The sequence below is a fragment of the Bos javanicus genome, chromosome 19, assembly GCF_032452875.1.
Source record: "Bos javanicus breed banteng chromosome 19, ARS-OSU_banteng_1.0, whole genome shotgun sequence".
Classification (NCBI taxonomy): Eukaryota; Metazoa; Chordata; class Mammalia; order Artiodactyla; family Bovidae; genus Bos; species Bos javanicus.
The window spans coordinates 8395660-8414655 of NC_083886.1; the positions used below are offsets into that span (position 1 = coordinate 8395660).

General features: G+C 41.3%; 1 protein-coding gene across 1 annotated transcript in view; it reads left to right on the plus strand.

Moving 5' to 3' along the window:
* The window catches only part of ANKFN1 (ankyrin repeat and fibronectin type III domain containing 1), a 490285-nt gene that overhangs the window by 286482 nt on the left and 184807 nt on the right, over nt 1-18996 (plus strand). The window contains exon 3 of the mRNA XM_061390028.1: nt 8863-8997. The gene's annotated coding sequence lies outside the window, so the exon portion shown is untranslated. The remainder of the gene's footprint in view (nt 1-8862; nt 8998-18996) is intronic.

An 18996-nucleotide genomic window follows, 5' to 3' on the forward strand; every position in this document is an offset into this window, starting at 1 on the left:
TCAGCTTTTTAGAGCAGGTTGGGTCACCAAACCACAAAGGCAGGAAACATTAGTGATTGAAATGACACACTAGATGTGGGTCACTTCATGTCCTTTGTAATGACCTTTTTACCTGCCTCTGCATTTAACCTTTCTATGGCCATGACTGTATTCTACAAAATACAGCAGTCTTGCCAATGATGTAAAATTAGTTAATTAATGGTTTCAAAGATGTGGTGGGCTTTGACAGTCACTTACCAATGCTGTCCTGAAATGGAAGAACTACAGGAAAAATAAGAAATGTGACCCATGGGTAGTATCCAACACCCTCGCTGCAATTTTTCTTTAAATTAAGGACAAAGGATAAAATTGAACAAGAACTTGGGAAAACTCTGGGAGATGGTAAAGAACAGGAAGGCCTGGCATGCTGCAACCATGGGGTCGCAAAGAGTCGGACACGATTTGGTGACTGAACCACAACAGCAAAGTATAAACTACATTCCTCTGAGTTCTATTCAATTCAGTTGAATTAAACATAGATGTATTGAACATCATTTACCATGCACAGGTTGAGCTCAGAGACATGACTCAGTGACCCAAATGTCAGGCACATCTGAGCCCTGCCCTCTTGGAGATCTCAATACAGTAAGGAAAGAAGAGACCCAAGTGACTCTAAGAAAGTTAAACTGTGCTAACAGCACTAAAATAGCTACAGATGCCACAGAGACAGAAGAGAAAGATGCTTATTCCATTTGGGGAACATAAAAAAAAAAGGTTAACATGCTGTCTCCAAGGTCTTCTACTTTCCAATCTGAATTCTTTTGAGAAATTCTGTTCTTCTTTAGAATCTTACTGGAGTCAACTTCTTATTTCTCAGAGTTAGGACTCTTTGTCTTATCTGATTTCTAAGTGCTTTCCAGTCATCATCGATGATGATCAGTCCCAAGTATCCCAAATGAAAATGGAGAAGTCAGCATAAAAGTAGGGCAGCTTATCTTTGTTTCTACTACCACACCTGCTTTCTTGACTTCATAAAAGTAAATCCTACTATACAGTCTTATTGGCAGCTGCAAAGTAGAAACAGATTCTATGCTAATACATTTAACTACATATTTTCATATTAAGATTTTCTTTAAAAAAAAAATAGGAGGCGAAAAAGAATACAACAGAGAATAGGAGAAAGTGGAAAAAGAGCATACTTATAACTCAGAAGTCATCTTCTTATTGTTTAGTCACTAAGTCTTGTCTGACTCTGCAACCCCATGGACTGCAGCCCACCAGGCCCCCTTCCCAGGCAAGAATACTGGAGTGAGTTGCCACTTCCTTCTCCAAAGAAATCATGTATCTTTCAGTATTTTGATTTATCAACTTGACTACTTTAACTTGTATGCTGAATCCTTATACAAGTCCTTATGGACTCTGGTTTCCATGCTTCCTGATAAAGAGTGATATGATTTCATGGGTAGGTATACATGTACACAAGGTTTTGAAATCATATATTCTGAAAGTCGCTTTATTGTCCTGATCTAAACAAATTCTTTCACTGAATTATAAGTGCATAAACAGTATCAACATTTTAAAATTATTTGAGGATTCTACACAACATTCTTAGAGGAAGTAAAGACACAAAAATGCCTTTGGCTTTGAGTTGCAAACAAAAGATCTCCCCAGAGAATTAGCAGAAATGAAAGTTGTGAATGGAGAGGATTCCCAGTGTTTCTGAGATGGTTCACCATCCTCCCCAACAACCTCTTTATAGCCCAAATCTCACTACACAGAGGCATGATCAAGATCCATTTAGCAACCAATTTACTGTAAATGCTTTTCTTTATGATAAAATACAGTATATCAAGGAAGGTAGATGGTCTTGGGGGTGGTTGTAAGGAGAAGTAACCTGTGCTAATTCCTCTTGGAGAGATTTAGGTGAATGCTGCCACCTATTGATAGGTGAAATATATGCCACAAAATCCTACTCTGATGTGGTGTTGTACTAATTAATGTTTATCAGAGCAGATCTCATTACTCAGTTGGCCAAAACATTTTAACAGCCCTAAGTTCATAATTCTTCATGTATTTGTGAGTTAAAAAAATAAGTATGTTATACTAATTTAAAACAACTCACAAATTATATTTCTGGTAAGAGGCAAAGGAGTGAGGTAGAAATGAGGTAAAAATGTCATGAGCTTTGCAATCAGAGATCTGGGTTGAGTCCCAGCTCAGCCCCTCAGCACATACACAAGTTAATTGATCTCTCTGAACTCTAGTTTCCTCATCAGGAAAAAGTGGATAATCCTCTTTGTGTGAGGATTCAGTGATACTGCTGCATAACACACAGGAGGCATTTGATAAATGGCAGCATTTATTATTATTTTTCACAGAGTTATTAAAAGTAACTATTTCTGATGCAGGGATTGGTAATATGACAAACCACATCATGTATCCGACTCTGGTGAATTCTTCTGTGTGGTTCAATTATCCTTCAGCAATGCTGCTTGTCTAGTATAGTATCTTTGACATTCAAAATTAGGACAGTGTGAACATAAATATTAGAACTTTAAGTGTGCCAATTGAGAAAATGAGGATAAATGAGCTTCATTACCAAGTGTCTCTGGACTGCCCTAGAGGATATATGGGGCTGAGCAGATAAAGAATTATGATAAAAACTTTGGAGTTGTGTATAAATGGGGCTTTGTGACCTGCTGGATAAGGTGGAGACTTACAGCCAGACCTAGGAGGTTCACATTCCTGCCTCTGCATGGTGTGGGGGGATCCTGGGCTCACACAGACAATAGGGGATTCATAGCTGGAGAATTCTAATGATGACTGAAAGGAGGGTGGCAGCCAGAACAAGAAGACTTTTCAGAAGCAGGACCCTGATTATCACATTGGTGCTACAGCCCAGCGAGAGGCTGCTGAGAGGCCGAATGAAGCCGTTCTTGGAAAGCTTTCAGTGAAGTGTTTGTAACTTCCTTAAGAGAATCCCATTTCTCAAAAATGCAACGCTGGAAAATCTCACATGATTAGTTCAGATAAACACCCTGTCATCAAATCACACTAGAAGTCATACGGACCATCTCTTTTTGAAGAGTCTTTTTGAATGTCATGAGTCTAGGTTCCAAGACTTAGAGAGAAAAAAAAAAACAAAACCAAAAGAGGGTATCTCAGGATATTTGAGGACCTTTACTTTTAGTCTGAAAGGTCAACTGGTGCTTAAAACAAAATAATCAAGAAATACCATGCCTATGAACAGTTTGCACCTTTTGAAAAGGTCTGCTTGGGATTGAATAGCCAATGCCCTCCCCCATCCCTTTTTCTTTTTTCTTTGGGGCTTAGAAATTGAGAGGGAGGAGGAGGAAGAGTTTCACATTCATTACTAACAACTTCACACATAATAAGCATGTTCAGATACACCCTGGGGTGTTAGTTTTCTTTTCCTATTTTTTTTTTTTTTTTGGTCTCCTTTTTAGCAGCTTTCGATAAGTAGCACATTTTATTTTTGAAAAAAGAATCAGAGCCGTTACTGAGCAGCCGCGCCCTAAGGAAGGTCAGGAGATTAGGGAGCGGAAGTAGGCTGGCCAAACTCTTTGCTGACCACAGTAAGGGACTGCTGCTTTCTTCCCATAATTTAATTTTGAGACTCTGGTGAAAAGGTACCCCCTTAAAAAATTCTTTGCTGGGGAAAAAAAAAAAAGAGTGAAAAATTGTTAGAAAATGATCATCAAAAAGTGATCAATTTAAATTTATGTCTTACAAACAAACCACATGGAATTAACCGCAGGGCAGATGTGTATTGGCAATGGACATTCTCAAAATATGGGCATGCTTTTGCAGGAGAGACTGGACATCAGTCGCCTCTGATGTTGGTGGGTTTTGGACTAATTTCACAAGTGTTCTGAAATTCTAAACGTGGTACTTCACAAATCAGAGACCAGTATAGTACTAAAAGGAACCTTTGAATTTAACTGGCCCAGCTCCCTCATTTTACAAGTGGGAAAAATGAGACCTCACAATAGAAAGTAACTTGCCCAAGGTCACACAGCTGATGAGGAGAGCTCCATGGCTCAAGCTCAGAGTCCACACCCCAAACCAGGGTTCTTTCCACTGTAAATAATTCAGAGATGGGAAATTGCAAACCCTCACATTTAATCGGGAAATCTTTCAAGGGAAATTCTACACCCGTCTCCTTGCAAATGGCCCTGGATCTTTGCAGGCATGTGTGCTAAGTCACTTCTGTTGTTGCTGACTCTTCGTGACCCTGTGGACCGTATCCCGCAAGTCTCCTCTGTTCATGGGATTCTCCAGGCAAGAATACTTGAGTGGGTTGCCATGCTGACCCAAGGATCGAACCCATGTCTCTTATGTCTCCTGCATTGGCATGCAGGTTCTTTACCACTAGTGCCTGCAACTTTATCTGTGGCTGAATGGCTTCTTCAAAGCCACCTAGGCACATTCATCTGACTCCAAGGACTTGGTCTCCTGCTCTCTTCTCTGTCTTCAAAAGGTGCTCAGAACATTACATGAATGCCTAAGTTATTTCTATGTTTGATTACTGGGATTGAGTAATGCCATCATGATCTGCCATCATGCAAGTTAAAACTCAACTTCTTTCACCATCTCACTTCCTCCACCTGTACCACTGACAAATTCTATAAGCTCTACCTCCAAAGAATGTCCCGTGTTCATCTCCTAATTTGTACACTCACAGACCCTCAACAGCAATGTCTTCCTGCTTACAGATTCTTACCACTTTAGTTCATGGCCCATGATGGCTAGACCAGAAGGATCTTTAGTCAACTGCACTGATATTCTCCTGCTCAAATCTCTGTCAACTGTACATAAAGTCCAAACTCTTTAACACAGTCTTTAGCCCTTGCCTACTTTTGAAACTTAAATTCCATTAGGTCCTCCCATTACCACTTACCCAGCCCAACTGGACTACTTGTCAATCCCCAAATATTCCAGGAATTCTGTGCATTGTCTCCATTCCTTTCTCTTCTTTCCAATGTTTGGAGGTTTTCATTCCTCCAGATCCAGTTTAAATGCAACCTTCTCTGTAAATCTTCCCTACGTATCCCAGAAGGAACTAATAATTGTTCTGTTCCCTTAGCACATTGCTCATACTTTTACGACATGTATTTAATTCTGCCCTGTATTATAAGTCACATCTCCCTCAGTAAATAGATCTCTCCTATCTTTCAAAAGGTATCTCATTCATCTTGGTAGCCCTCCTCACCATAATGTTCCATCCAAATCTTTGCACATAATAAGCACTTTTCTTTCTTAATATTTATTGAAAAAAAATATTTATTGAGCATTTACTATCTATAAGACACTGGGCCAGGCAGGGTAAGGGCTGGAGGGAAAAATTTTTTTAAATAAGTAACATGCAATCCTTGTCTTCAAAGGAGCTTTAATCAGTGAGACACACTCATGAATGACCTAAGCAAGTGAACTAACTGTGGGGGTGGAACTGGGTGGAGGGGAAGTGCTGAGTATGGACCAAACATTCTCAGTGTTCCAAATGAGAACTCTGATTTTATGATATGGAGGGTGGGGCGATGGAGGAGAGGGAGAGGAAAAGAAAGAGTACGTGAAAGTCACTCGGTCGTGTCCAGATCTTTGTGACCCTATGGACTATACAGTCCATGGAGTTCTCCAGGCCAGAATACTGGAGTGGGTAGCCATGCCCTCCTCCAGGGGATCTTCCCAACCCAGGGATTGAACCCAGGTCTTCCACATTGCAGACAGATCCTTTACCAGCTGAGCCACCAGGGCAAGTGGCAAGAAGCCCAAGAAAGAGCAAGGCTGCTTAAAAAAAAAAAAAGAAAGAAAGAAAATCAAAGAGTAGGCAGAGTTAGAAAGGAACTCATGTTTGTTAATTAATTGAATGTGCTGATCTGTACACATGGGGGCACATGTACAACACGTGCAGGGAAGAGACTATTGAATAGAGTATGAAACAGAATAGTTAGAAAATAAAATCATATGGGATTCAAAAAAAAAAACCAACAACAACAAAAAATGCTATCTCTGGGCTCTGGTCATTATTAGGTCTGACTGGTCCAACCCATCCTTCCCCCCAGAGTAACCTTCCCAAAGAGGGACTATGATCACTTAACTCTCTGTTCAGATGGTTGTTGTTAAATGAATCAGCATCAAATAATTGCAGGCTTTTGTTAGGTGTTATGGAGAATACCAGTTTGTAGGGATGAGACAAACTCCCGGAAACAGCTGGAGAACAAAAAGCAAGAACATGGCTGTGAAAGTGCTGGAGGTGGTATGGGACAAAGTAAATGTGTGATTGGACTAATGGAGACGGAATAGTCAGAAAAGACAAGCATTCAATGATGGCCACTTGGCAAGAAAAATTACACGTACTAAGTGAACTTTTGGGTTCCTTTCAGTTCTCAGACCCCTGTTATTCTTTGAGATGGCTTATTCATCATTCAATAAATACATGCTAAGTGCTTCAACAAAACACTCTCTAAGTATTTTTTGAACACCTTCTATAGGCCAGGAACTCTGCAAGACACTCGCGATGGAGCAGTGAATAAAAGACTTTGTATTTAAACTCTTACAGTAAATGGGAATGATTGATGTCAAACAAAATGCAAAAAAAAAAAAAAAATTGTGATGGATATAATGATGGGAGGGTATAAAGTGCTATAGGACTACACAGTAGGAATCCTAAAAGCTCAGGGACTAGAAAATTATCCCTGAGAGATGACATTTGAATTGAGACTCAAACCGTACATTAGTTAGCCAGACAAAAGGGACTGAGCATTCAGACAGAAGAAAATCATATGCAGAATTCTGGAGTTAAGAGACAGCATTGCATGTCCAAGGACTTGAAAGATATTCAAAAAAGTTACAGCATGAAGGGCAAGTAGGAAGGTAACGAGAAATTAGGCTAGAGGGACAGTCAGAGCCAGACTAGGGAGAATTTTGTGAAAGTATGATGGGGGTTATTATTTATTGATAATTTTTTCATAACATTACATATTTGGCATAGTGCATCTAGCCTACTAAGTAATAATAAATGTCTGTTGAAGAGTGGATTAAGAAGTGAATGGACGAATGGTTCTCCTTTTCAATAGACTCAGTCTCAAGTGTTTGCTCCAAAAAGCAGCAGCACTAGTATAGGAGGCATCACCCACTTAGTTTTGCATAGCAGATTGAACTAATGACCCCTGGGAGGCAGCCCCTAACCTCAGGAGAATTACTGAGAGTCACCTGGTTTACCCCAGCAGATGGAATTTAAGTCAATCTGCATCAAAAATCAAAGCCTTCCTAGAGATAAGGGTAAAGTTTTACCTGGCAATTTTTCATCCTTGATGAAAAAATTAGCCTTCTCAACCTCAAGGGCATGCATATTCCCAAACTAGATTATTTCTATCAATGCCTCCATGGACAAATAAGTTCAAGAAGAGAAAAAGAGAAAGAAATCCAGAGAGAAACTTTCCCTTTCAAATGAGAAAAAAGTACAATTGTGCAAAGCCAAACTAAACTCCTCCTTTGGACACCCAGGTTTTATGTCACTGAGCCTTATCTCGGATCTCAGCCCGAGAACAACTACTTGTTGGGGATGACTAAGCTGCCAGGATGAGGTGCGGTCTCTATAAAGCGGGAAGACTTTCAAGAATACAAGATGCCACTCCCAGGATTCTAATTGATAACCAGGACATATATTAACACTCCACCCTCTTGCTTATAACCAAGAGACTTTCTCCTGGTTTGTTACAAAGGCACATTCGAAATAGGGGAGTTAATTGAGCTCCAAGTATAAATCACAGGCCAGTGTCAGTGCCTAGGAAAAGGGTCCAAAATTATTTCTAAAGTCATTACAGAAGCTAGGCTTTCATTTGGCAGAAACAGAATCTGAATAGAGCTTTAGAAAGATTTTCAGTGCTGTTGCTAGGGACGTGTGTGTGTGTATCTATGTGTGTATATGTGTGAGTGTGTGTGCATATTCACATGTGCTCTCAATCAACAATGCCTCCCTAAACATAATAAGCAGCCTGTGGAGGTCATTTGCCATTTTATTTCAGAGAGAAATATGAAAAATGCCTGCATAAGTGGCTTTCTAGGAAATCCATTCTGTATGTCTTACTCGTCGCATAACGCATAACCCCGTGAAGGGAGCCAGGTGCATCCAGATGTGTCTGTAATGAAAGCACTGGAATCTTCTTCCTAAAAACTGAGACTTTAGGTGTCCTAAGTCCCAAGTCTGTTGATTACTTTCTCAGACCCAGCTCAGACAAAAACTGGCATTGGTTGAGCAGCCCCAGGGGGATTGGGACCTTTCTAAAGATGCCCCTTGTTCCTACTAGGAGAAGGATTGCTCATGTGCCACGAGGTGAGAGGATACGGCTGCCACCTGTGGCTTCTGGTCCCAAGCAGCTGTGGGTGTAAGAGGGTATCTGGCCCCAGGAGGCTGTGGACCATTTGCAGTCACAGACTGCTGGAAGGGCTCCAGGATGCCAGGCGACATTTCTTCCCCTGCAGTTCGTACAGGGCAAAGCTAACTGGCTGCCTCATCGCCCCTTTGCTCATCCTTGAGTAACAATCTTTTCCAATTCAGTCTTGTTTGCCATGAAGCTTATTTTCCCCGTGGGCCATTCCTAATAGACCTCACAGTTACAATAGGCTAAAGGTGCACAGGAGTCATAGTGCCCTTTCACTACGTGCACAAGGGCTTGAGAAATCAATCCCTCCCGGGGCTGCAGTCCTGAGAATACACCTAGATTCTGAGCCAAGCTGTTTCCTTCCCCCATCCTCTCTCTGTACATCACTGGCTCTTTTATTTTGCCTTGAGATACCTTAGTGATCATGACTTCGGCTCTTGCCTGTAGTGATCCTCCTTGCATTTCACTCTTTACACAGAATAGGAAGGAGGTTTGCTTGCTTTGCGCAGAGGCTGAGCCACAGGAGAAAGCAGAGCCAATGTGGTTTATCGAATGAAAGCACTGGACAATTACCAGCAACTTGCTCCTCTGCTGCCTCAAACAACCTAAACTGGTAAGTCCAATTTATTGTTGTCTTTCTTCATGTGAATGTGAGGCTTTTTTAGTTACTGATTATTTTTAAAATATGTACGTGTTGCTATGGTTTAAATGATGTAAAAAAAAAATTTGCATCTTCCAAAGTTAGCTGCAGGCAACCCATGAAGATTACACACAGGCCATACACAGTGGTTCTGCAATAACGCATGCATGTTTATGTGAATAGGTAAAAATGGGGATAGGGAAGCCCCATTTCTGATAACTGGGCATTTTGTTTGTAGCAAGCTTAAGGATATTTTGTGCTTGCATAACTGATTAGCATTAGCTACGAAAAATATGCTGTTCTTTTGTTGTGTGAGATCATTTTCCACTGGGGTTCTTGCTGCTGCTCCTGCTGCTGCTAAGTCGCTTCAGTCGTGTCCGACTCTGTGTGACCCCATAGACGGCAGCCCACCAGGCTCCCCTGTCCCTGGGATTCTCCAGGCAAGAACACTGGAGTGGGTTGCCATTTCCTTCTCCAATGCAGGAAAGTGAAAAGTGAAAGTGAAGTCGCTCAGTCGTGCCTGACCCTCAGCGACCCCATGGACTGCAGCCTTCCAGGCTCCTCCATCCATGGGATGTTCCAGGCGAGAGTACTGGAGTGGGGTGCCATTGCCTTCTCCGACTGGGGTTCCTGAGTACCTACAAAATACCTGTGGGATCAGGAAAAGATGGATCCCATCACGCTGATAATCCTGAATACAAATCTGGGCACATTGCTGTCTTTAATCCAGTGCGCAGGCTGGACATCCAGAGCAGAATGTTAGCATTCTGTCCATCCTGGGTTGGCATGATCATAAATAACATCATGATTGGACGTTGAGGACACCTGCCAAGGGGACACAGTGAACATGCATGCAAACCCTTGCCTGATCACTGCCACTTCTACACCCATGTTTCTTAAGTCTTTTATTCCATGAATATATATAGTTGGAAGGAAGTCTTAAGTTTGAAAGTGGAATATTTTGAGTGCCCTGTTACCCATGCTGGTTGTTGGCCCAGCCAAGGCGGCTGGAAGTACCACTGACAAGACTGAGTTTGCTTCTACGCTGGGCCTCCAAAATCCCTGTACTCATTTAATTTTCTCATGTTCTAAATAAGACATAAACGAATTTCTGCAGAGGGGGAAAGTGAATGGAGAAAATTATTGTTTTTCCTACCATCACCACCACCACTATCTCTCCTTAGTCTTTTGTTTGCCTGGCTACTGCAAGACTTTATGGCATCATCAATCCATTTCTGGTGGACTCAGAGTCTACATAAATGTCATACAGAGTTTGTTGTCTTTGGTGCATTCTCTCTGCAGTATATCACTGGCTGTTCAGATGAAGCTGTGGCCTTGAGTGCTGACAAGGATGGATGATGTTGGAACAGTGAACAGCATGTTTCTCTAAATACAAAGCAAAGTTAAGAAATCTGAGAGATGGGTGGCCTTTTGCCTAGTAGAAAGTATCCCCAGGCTACTCAGTCATAAGAACAGGGTCATTCTCCTGCATGATTTGGCTGTTTCAGCAAATGATGGCATCCTAACAGGAGGGAGACAGCATTGTTTAGTGGCTAGAGATGTCAGGAAAGCCAGTCCCTTTTGGTTATTTCCCCAGTGAAGTGTGTGTCTTCGAGAATTCATTTACTCTCCCTGAATCTCTATTCCTCCACTCTTTCCATTCCTAGTTGTTTCAAAGAAGACACACTAGGGTCAATTAATGTATCTATGAGTTACTACTTAAATCTTTCTTGTTAAAGGATGCAATAGGCAATCAAGATCACCATTAATGCGCTTTAATCCAGAGCCTGTGTACCAAAATCCTACAGATGAGAGTTTACGTGGGGACGAGGAGATGCATGCCCCCTCCCTCATCTAACAGAGATTACACTTAGAGCATTGGAAGGGGAGCATAGAGATGAAAAATGGCATTTTTTAAAAACTTAAAATAAAAATAAATTGGTCATGTAAATAATTTTTTCATTATATTGCACAGTAATAACTGATTTTCTATACTTGGATAACAAGATACTGAAGGTCTTAAATGTTTGAAATAAACAAATGTGACTACTTTGGGAGAGTTAATTCAAGGATGAAAGAACTCCATGTAATGAATTTATGACAACTTTAAGATGTTCAAATTACCCCTGTACCCATGTACATGGAATTAGCAGCTGCAAATGTATTATGATTTGAGGTGTTCTAGAAGGTTCATCTTCTCAAAAAAAAAAAAAAAAATCCATCTCCAGGACGAAAATAAATGAAATTATTTTATCTGGGATTCAGTTAAGCATTGCTGTCCTTTATGAAACACAGATATTTCTTCAGTTCAGTTCAGTTCAGTTCAGTCGCTCCGTCATGTCCGACTCTTTGTGACGCCATGAATCGCAGCACGTCAGGCCTCCCTGTCCATCACCAACTCCCAGAGTTTACTCAAACTCACGTCCATCGAGTCAGTGATGCCATCCAGCCATCTCATCCTCTGTCATCCCCTTCTCCTCCTGCCCCCAATCCCTCCCACCATCAGGGTCTTTTCCAATGAGTCAACTCTTCACATAGGGTGGCCAAAATATTGGAGTTTCAGCTTTAGCAACAGTCCTTCCAATGAATACCCAGGACTGATCCCCTTTAGAATGGATTAAAATGGACTGGTTGGATCTCCTTGCAGTCCAAGGGACTCTCAAGGGTCTTCTCCAACACCACAGCTCAAAAGTATCAATTCTTCGGTGCTCAGCTTTCTTCACAGTCCCAACTCTCACATCCATACGTGACCACTGGAAAAAGCATAGCATTGACTAGACGGACCTCTGTTGGCAAAATAATGTCTCTACTTTTGAATATGCTATCTAGGTTGGTCATAACTTTCCTTCCAAGGAGTAAGCGTCTTTTAATTTCATGGCTTCAATCACCATCTGCAGTGATTTTGGACCCCAAAAAAATAAAGTCTGACACTGTTTCCACTGTTTCCCCATCTATTTCCCATGAAGTGATGGGACCAGATGCCATGATCTTCGTTTTCTGAATGTTGAGCTTTAAGCCAACTTTTTCACTCTCCTCTTTCTTAGGACAGATAATAAGTTAAGCCACTGATCCACATGCATACGAAATCCCTTCAGTTGTCTCCAACTCTTTGCAACCCCATGGACTTTAGCCCACCAGGCTTCTCTGTCCATGGGGATTCTCCAGGCAAGAATACTGGAGTGGGTTGCCATGCCCTTCTCTAGGGGAATCTTCCCAACCCAGGGGTCAAACCTGCATGTCTAATATCTCCTGCATTGGCAAGTGGGTTCTTTACCACTAGCGCCACCTGGGAAGGCCCAGTCACTGATATCTTACCATAAATGAATGTATTAAATATTTTAAGTGTATGTGTTAAATGTATTTAAATGAATGTATTAAATATTTTGTACCTCAGGGGAAACCCAAAGAATGCTACATTAATATTATATTAATTCTATTGCTTTCTATCTATTTTATACCTGTCTCCAAGAGGTTCCTTCATAATTATTATTTCACTCTTGAACAGAAAACTAAGTAGCCCTTAGGACAAGCTGCCTCATTTTTTAGTGAAATGCTTGGATTAGACAGTATCATCTAGACTTCCTCTAGGCCCTTGAGAGTCACACTGTAGAAAGCTGGACTCACCATCTTCCTTCTTTAAATCCACTTTTCCTCCTGTGTTCTTTTTTTTTTTTTTTTTTTGATTATTGGTGGAAGGCCTATGTACCTAGCTAGCCAAGCAGAGAACACAGAAGTCAATTTCCTAATTCCTTGGCCTTTCCGTCCAATCACTCACCATGCTTGGTTCGTTCTATCTTCTTCGCATGTTTAACCTGCCCAGCCCTCTCCATCTCTTCTGCCACACACTGTAGCTGAAGTCACCGGCTCCCGGGGGGCTTCTTCAAGACCTTGGTTTTCACTTGTCCTATCACCACCCTCTCCCCTTCTGGATGCCTCCAGAGAAATTCTCTAAAAGTGCAAGCATCAGCTTTGTCTTAAAATCCTCTGCTGCTGCTGCTAAGTCGCTTCAGTCGTGTCCGACTCTGTGTGACCCCAGAGACGGCAGCCCACCAGACTCCCCCGTCCCTGGGATTCTCCAGGCAAGAACACTGGAGTGGGTTGCCATTTCCTTCTCCAATGCATGAAAGTGAAAAAATAAAGTGAAGTCGCTCAGTCGTGTCTGACTCCTAGCGACCCCATGGACTGCAGCCTACCAGGCCCCTCCGTCCATGGGATTTTCCAGGCAAGGGTACTGGAGTGGGGTGCCATTGCCTTCTCCATAAAATCCTCTAGCGATTCCTATTATGAACAAGTTGAAATCTGTGCTGCTTAGCGTGGCATGTGAAGTCCTTGATGACCCGAGCCTATGACTTCTCCTGGCTTCTTTCTCAAGGTCCTGGAACAGTGGGTGAAATGTACCACTGACCATGTCAGAGCCCAGAAAACTCCCATCAGAGCTCCTATAGACACTGATCTAGCAGCAACACCGTGATGGTTCACATCTCCATGTCCTAACCTGACCCAGCCTGCCAAGAATGCCTTTTCCTTTCCTTCCTACATTCCTGCTTGGGCACCACCTTCTCTAACCCCTTTCCCCATACCCCCTTCTGCCATAACCACCTTCTGTCACCCACAAAGTTAATCACTTATTCCTTTTGCTACTTCTTGGTCTTTTAGACACTTGAGACCAGTGTCTAGACATTAATTTATCAGACATAGACCCTTATTTCCTGGGTCTGAAACCTAGATCTGTGCCTTAGTACTGCCTCAATTTCTATGTCGAGTGAGGATGAGAATAGTCCTTATTTCACAGGGCTATTGTGGGATTCAATGAACTGATACATATATTATTATTCTAAACAATGACTGTATCAGAGAAGGTGCCAGGGAAGTAAAATATATTATTCTTACATAATTTCACATGTCACACTATTTCATAGCTGCATATACTTGTATAACTGCCTTCATTCTTAGCCTATGAGCCCCTTGGGGTACAGGTAGGTCAATCAACCTGTTTCAAATTGCCCAGGACTTTTCCAGTTTTAGCACTGTAAGTCCTGCAACCAGGGAAACCACTCAGTCCCAAGCAAACCAAGCCAACTGGTTGCCCTGTGAGGACCCTACGTGTTCACCTCTGAATAAGGGTCTGACATAGGGTAGATAGGTTACAAGGTAGATTATCCATAAGGATTTACTGAACTATAGAATCAGTATTGTCTTTTCACTTTCTGCCTCATAAATATACTTTCAAACTTCAAAAATCAGTCTTCTTCTTGCTGTGAAGTCACAGCTGACTTTTAAAAACTTATCACTGAATAGCTGAATATATTATTTTTTGAAAAATGCACAGGAACTGAAAAGGATGCTTCCACCCTGTTATATACCATCAGTGTAATAGCATCGGCCACACGTTAGCAACCGAAGACATACTCGTCATGTTGAGCAGCAGAGAATGGGGGAAGGAGTCATACTTTTCTGTCTAGTGACAGGCAGGCTGGCGTCTAAAGGTCCCTAGTTCACCTCACAGCCTGAAGAGCAATCTTGTCCCAGTCAGAAATGTCCCCTTCACTAAATGTATCTGTCTACCCAGCTGTCAGAAGTGGCTAGAATTCCTGTTTCTAATATGCTTTGTTTTACCACCGCTCCTCATTCAAACTGGCTCAGTTCATTTTTCACAGTACAAATACAACAAGAAAGCTCCACAACCAAGCGCCTATGAGACAGGGACTCTGGACATGCCAGAACTCATAATGAGGGCAAGATCTTGTCTTCAGAATCAAGGTCTAAGAAGCTGATAGGCAGCCAGACCAGAAAAATAGCAGAGTTGCTAAGAGCAGGAGGTTTAGAGTCAGCGTTCCAATTCTACCTCCTCCATTTACTAGCTATAGGATCTTGGACAAATTACCTCACCTCTCTGGGCCTCAGTTTTCTTGTTTTTAAAATGATGATGTATTAGTAGTGCTGATTTCCTCATGAAAGTGAAAGTGAAGTTGCTCAGTCATGTCCAACTCTTTGCAACCCCATGGACTGTAGCCCACAAGGTTCCTCCGTCCAAGGGATTTTCCAGGCAAGAGTACTAGAGTGGGTTGCCATTTCCTTCTCCAGGGGGTCTTCCTGACCCAGGGATGGAACCCGGGTCTCCTGCATTGTAGGCAGACGCTTTACCATCTGAGCCACCAGGGACGTCCCAGTGGTCCTATAATTTCCTCATAGGATTGTTATTATATTTTGTCTCAGCCTATGAAAACAAAGCCTGAGGCAGAGTCAATTGCAAATATTCTATCTGGTACTGACAGATGCAACCTGAGGGCATCAGACTTGAAGGAATAAAAGAAAATGAGCCAAAGAATGAGGGGGAACAAATACAGGTGGTTTGTAGCTGAACTAGCCAAAACATCACAAGAAAACACATATGGCTGTTTGTTTGCTGGTGACTGCTTCCAAGAAGCCTTCAAAACAGTCCACAGGGAAGGAATGGAGAGGAAACTATCTGCTGGATGCTCCCAGTCTCCTGTCTCTCATGATCCAGCTTTCCCATATCGGGATAATGTTACCCAGTCCTTCACTGTAGCCGTGATTGAGGCTGGAGCCTCCCTCCGTGGGTCTAGTTGGGTCAGAGCTGTTGAAGCTACTGTCACAACAAGCATGATGGACCCGCCCTTCACTTGTGACAGCTGGGGGCATAAGAGATGGGTCAACAACAGCGGCCACAGCTCTCTGCTTGAGCAAGCAGCCAAAGCCCAGGAAACAGGTAGTTTTGAAATAAATGTGAACAGACTCCATTCTCTGTAGGTTATTCTTGCCATTTTGGACGTGCATTGTCCAGGCTACTCTCACTCTTGCCTTATAGCTTGGCTATTCACAGGTCCAGGCCATAATATGTCAAAGAGCAGAAGTCTTTGATTTTCATTAAGTCCAGTTTATCAATTTATTTTATGGTTTGTGCTTTTTGGATCTCCTCTAAGAAATCATTGTCTTATTCAAGTTCACAAAGATTTTCTCTTATGTTTCCTTCTAGAAGTTTTAGTTTTAGCTTTCAAAGTTAGGTCGATGATCTATTTCAAGTTAATTTGTATATATGATATGAAGTAGGAGTTAGGTTCTTTTTTGCATATGTATATCCCATTGTGCCATCACCCATTGTTTCAAAAGAATGTTGAAAAAATAATTTTTCTCTATTGAATTATCTTGACCCTTTGTGAAAAACCAACTGACCATATATGTTGAGGCCATTTCTGGGCTCTCTATGCTGCTTCAGTCTCCTATATGTCTATCCTTATGCCTTTGTCTTTATATATACAGCAATCCTTATACCAGTACCATATCTTGATTATTGTAGCTTTATAAGTCTTGAAATAAGGTTGTGTAAGCAACTTTGTTCTCTTTTCAATGTTGTTTTGACTATTTTGGATTCTTTCCATTTTCATACAGCTTGTCAATTTCTAGAAAGAAAAACAGACTGCTAGAATTTACTTGTGAGCTCATTGAATCTATAGCTCAGTTCGGAAGAACTAGCAGCTTAACAATACTAATTCTTCTGATCTGATCATGAAGAAGGTCTACCTTTATTTATTTAGGTCTTCTTTAATTCACATATTAATGTCATGTAGTTTTAACTATAGTTTTGCATATATTTTGTTGTATTTAGTTCTAAGTAGATTTTTGTATATTTATTAGATTGTTCTACAGAGGTTTTATGTCATCTACAAATGAAGACTGTCTTCCTTGTTTCTTTCCAATCTATGTGCCTTTATTTTTCTTATCTTACTTCACTGGCAAGGATGCCTAGTAAAACAGAAAAGGTAAGAATGGACAGTCTTGCATTTTTTCTGATCCTGGAAAGAAGGAGTTGGTTTGTAATCATTAAACGTAATGTTGGCTATAGGTTTTTGTAGATTCTCTTTATCAGGTAGAAGAATTTCTCTTATATTCCTAATTTTTTTTAATTTATAAATGGTTGTTGACATTATCAAATGCTATTTTATATACATCTATAAAGATGACCATATGGCTTTTCCCCTTTATTCTGTTAGTGCAACAAATTATGGTGAATGCTATACTAGCTTGCTTTCCTGCAATAAGCCATGACTGATCATGATATTATGCTTTTTGTATACTGCTAAATCCAGTGTGGGTGTGTCTGGTAGTGAAAGTGAAGTCCAGTGCTGTAAAGAGCAATATTGCGTAGGGATCTGGAGTGTTATACCCACAAATCAAGGTAAATTGGACGTGGTCAAGTAGAAAATGGCAAGAGTGAACATCAATATTTTAGGAAACAGTGAACTAAAATGGATGGAAATGGGTGAATTGAATACAGATGACCATTATATCTACTACTGTGGGCAAGAATCTCTTTGAAGAAATAGAGTAGTCCATAATTATAGTCAACAAAAGAGTCCAAAATGCAGGAGTTGGGTGCAGTCTCAAAAATGAGAGAATGATTTCAGTTCATTTCCAAGGCAAATCATACAGCATCACAGTAATCCAAGTCTATGACCCAACCACTAACGCCAAAGAAACTGAAATCGAATGGTTCTAGGAAGAACCTCAAGACCTTCTAGAACTGACACCAAAAAAAAGATGTCCTTTTCATCATAGGTGATTGGAATGCAAAAGTATGAAGTCAGGAGATACCTGGAGTAACAAGCAAGTTTGACCTTAGAGTACAAACTGAAACAATACAAAATGAATTTTGCCAAGAGAACGCACTGGCCATAGCAAACACCTCTTCCAATACAAGAGATGACTCTACACATGGACATCCCCAGATGGTCAATACTGAAATCAGATTGATTATATTCTCTGCAGCCAAAGATGGAGAAGGTCTGTGTCATTCAGTCACTCAGACATGTCCAGCTCTTTGTGACCCCATGGACTGCAGCACACCAGGCTTCCCCATCCTTCCCTATCTCCCAGAGCTTGCACAAACTCATGTACATTGAGTCTGTGATGCCATCCAACCATCTCATCCTCTGTCATCCCCTTCTCCTCCTGCCTTCAATCTTTCCCAGCATCAAGGTCTTTTCTAAGAATTCAGCTCTTCACATCAGGTGAAGGTCTATACAGTCGTCAAAAACAAGACCTGGAGCTGACTGTGACTCAGATCATGAGCTCTTTATTGTATAATTCAGGCCTAAATTGAAGAAAGTAGGGAAAACTACTAGACCATTCAGATATGACCTAAATCAAATCCCTTATAATTCTATAGTGGAGGTGACAAATAGAATTAGATCTAGTAGACAGAGTGCTTAAGAACTACGGATGGGGGTTCCTAATACTGTACAGGAGGCAGTGACCAAAATCATCCCAAAGAAAAAGAAATGCAAGAAGGCAAAGGAGGCAGACCAAAATCATCCCAAAGAAAAAGAAATGCAAGAAGGCAAAGTGGTTATCTGAGTAGGCCTTACAAATAGCTGAGAAAAGAAGAGAAGGAACAGGCAATGGAGAAAGGAAAAGATATACCCAACTGAATGCAGAGTTCCAGAGAATGGCAAGGAGAGATAAGAAAATCTTAAGTGAACTGTGCAATGAAACAAAGGAAAACAATGGAATAGGAAAGACTAGAGATCTCTTCAAGAAAACTGAAGACATGAAGGGAATATTTCAGGCAAAGATGGGCACAGTAAAGGACAGAAACAGCAAGGACCTAACAGAAGCAGAAGAAATTAAGAAGAGGTGGCAAGAATACACAGAAGAACTGTACAAAAAAGTTCTCATGACCCAGATAACCACGATGGTGTGGTCACTCACCTAGAGCCAGACATCCTGGAGTGTGAAGTCAAGCGGGCCTTCAGAAGCTTTACTATGAACAAAGCTAGTGGAGGTGATGCAATTCCAGCTGAGCTCTTTCAAATCCTAAAAGATGATGCTGTGAAAGTGCTGCACTCAATATGCCAGCAAACTTGGAAAACTCAGCAGTGGCCATAGGACTGGAAAAGGTCAGTTTTCATTCCAATCCCGAAGAAAGGCAATGCCAAAGGATGTTCAAACTAC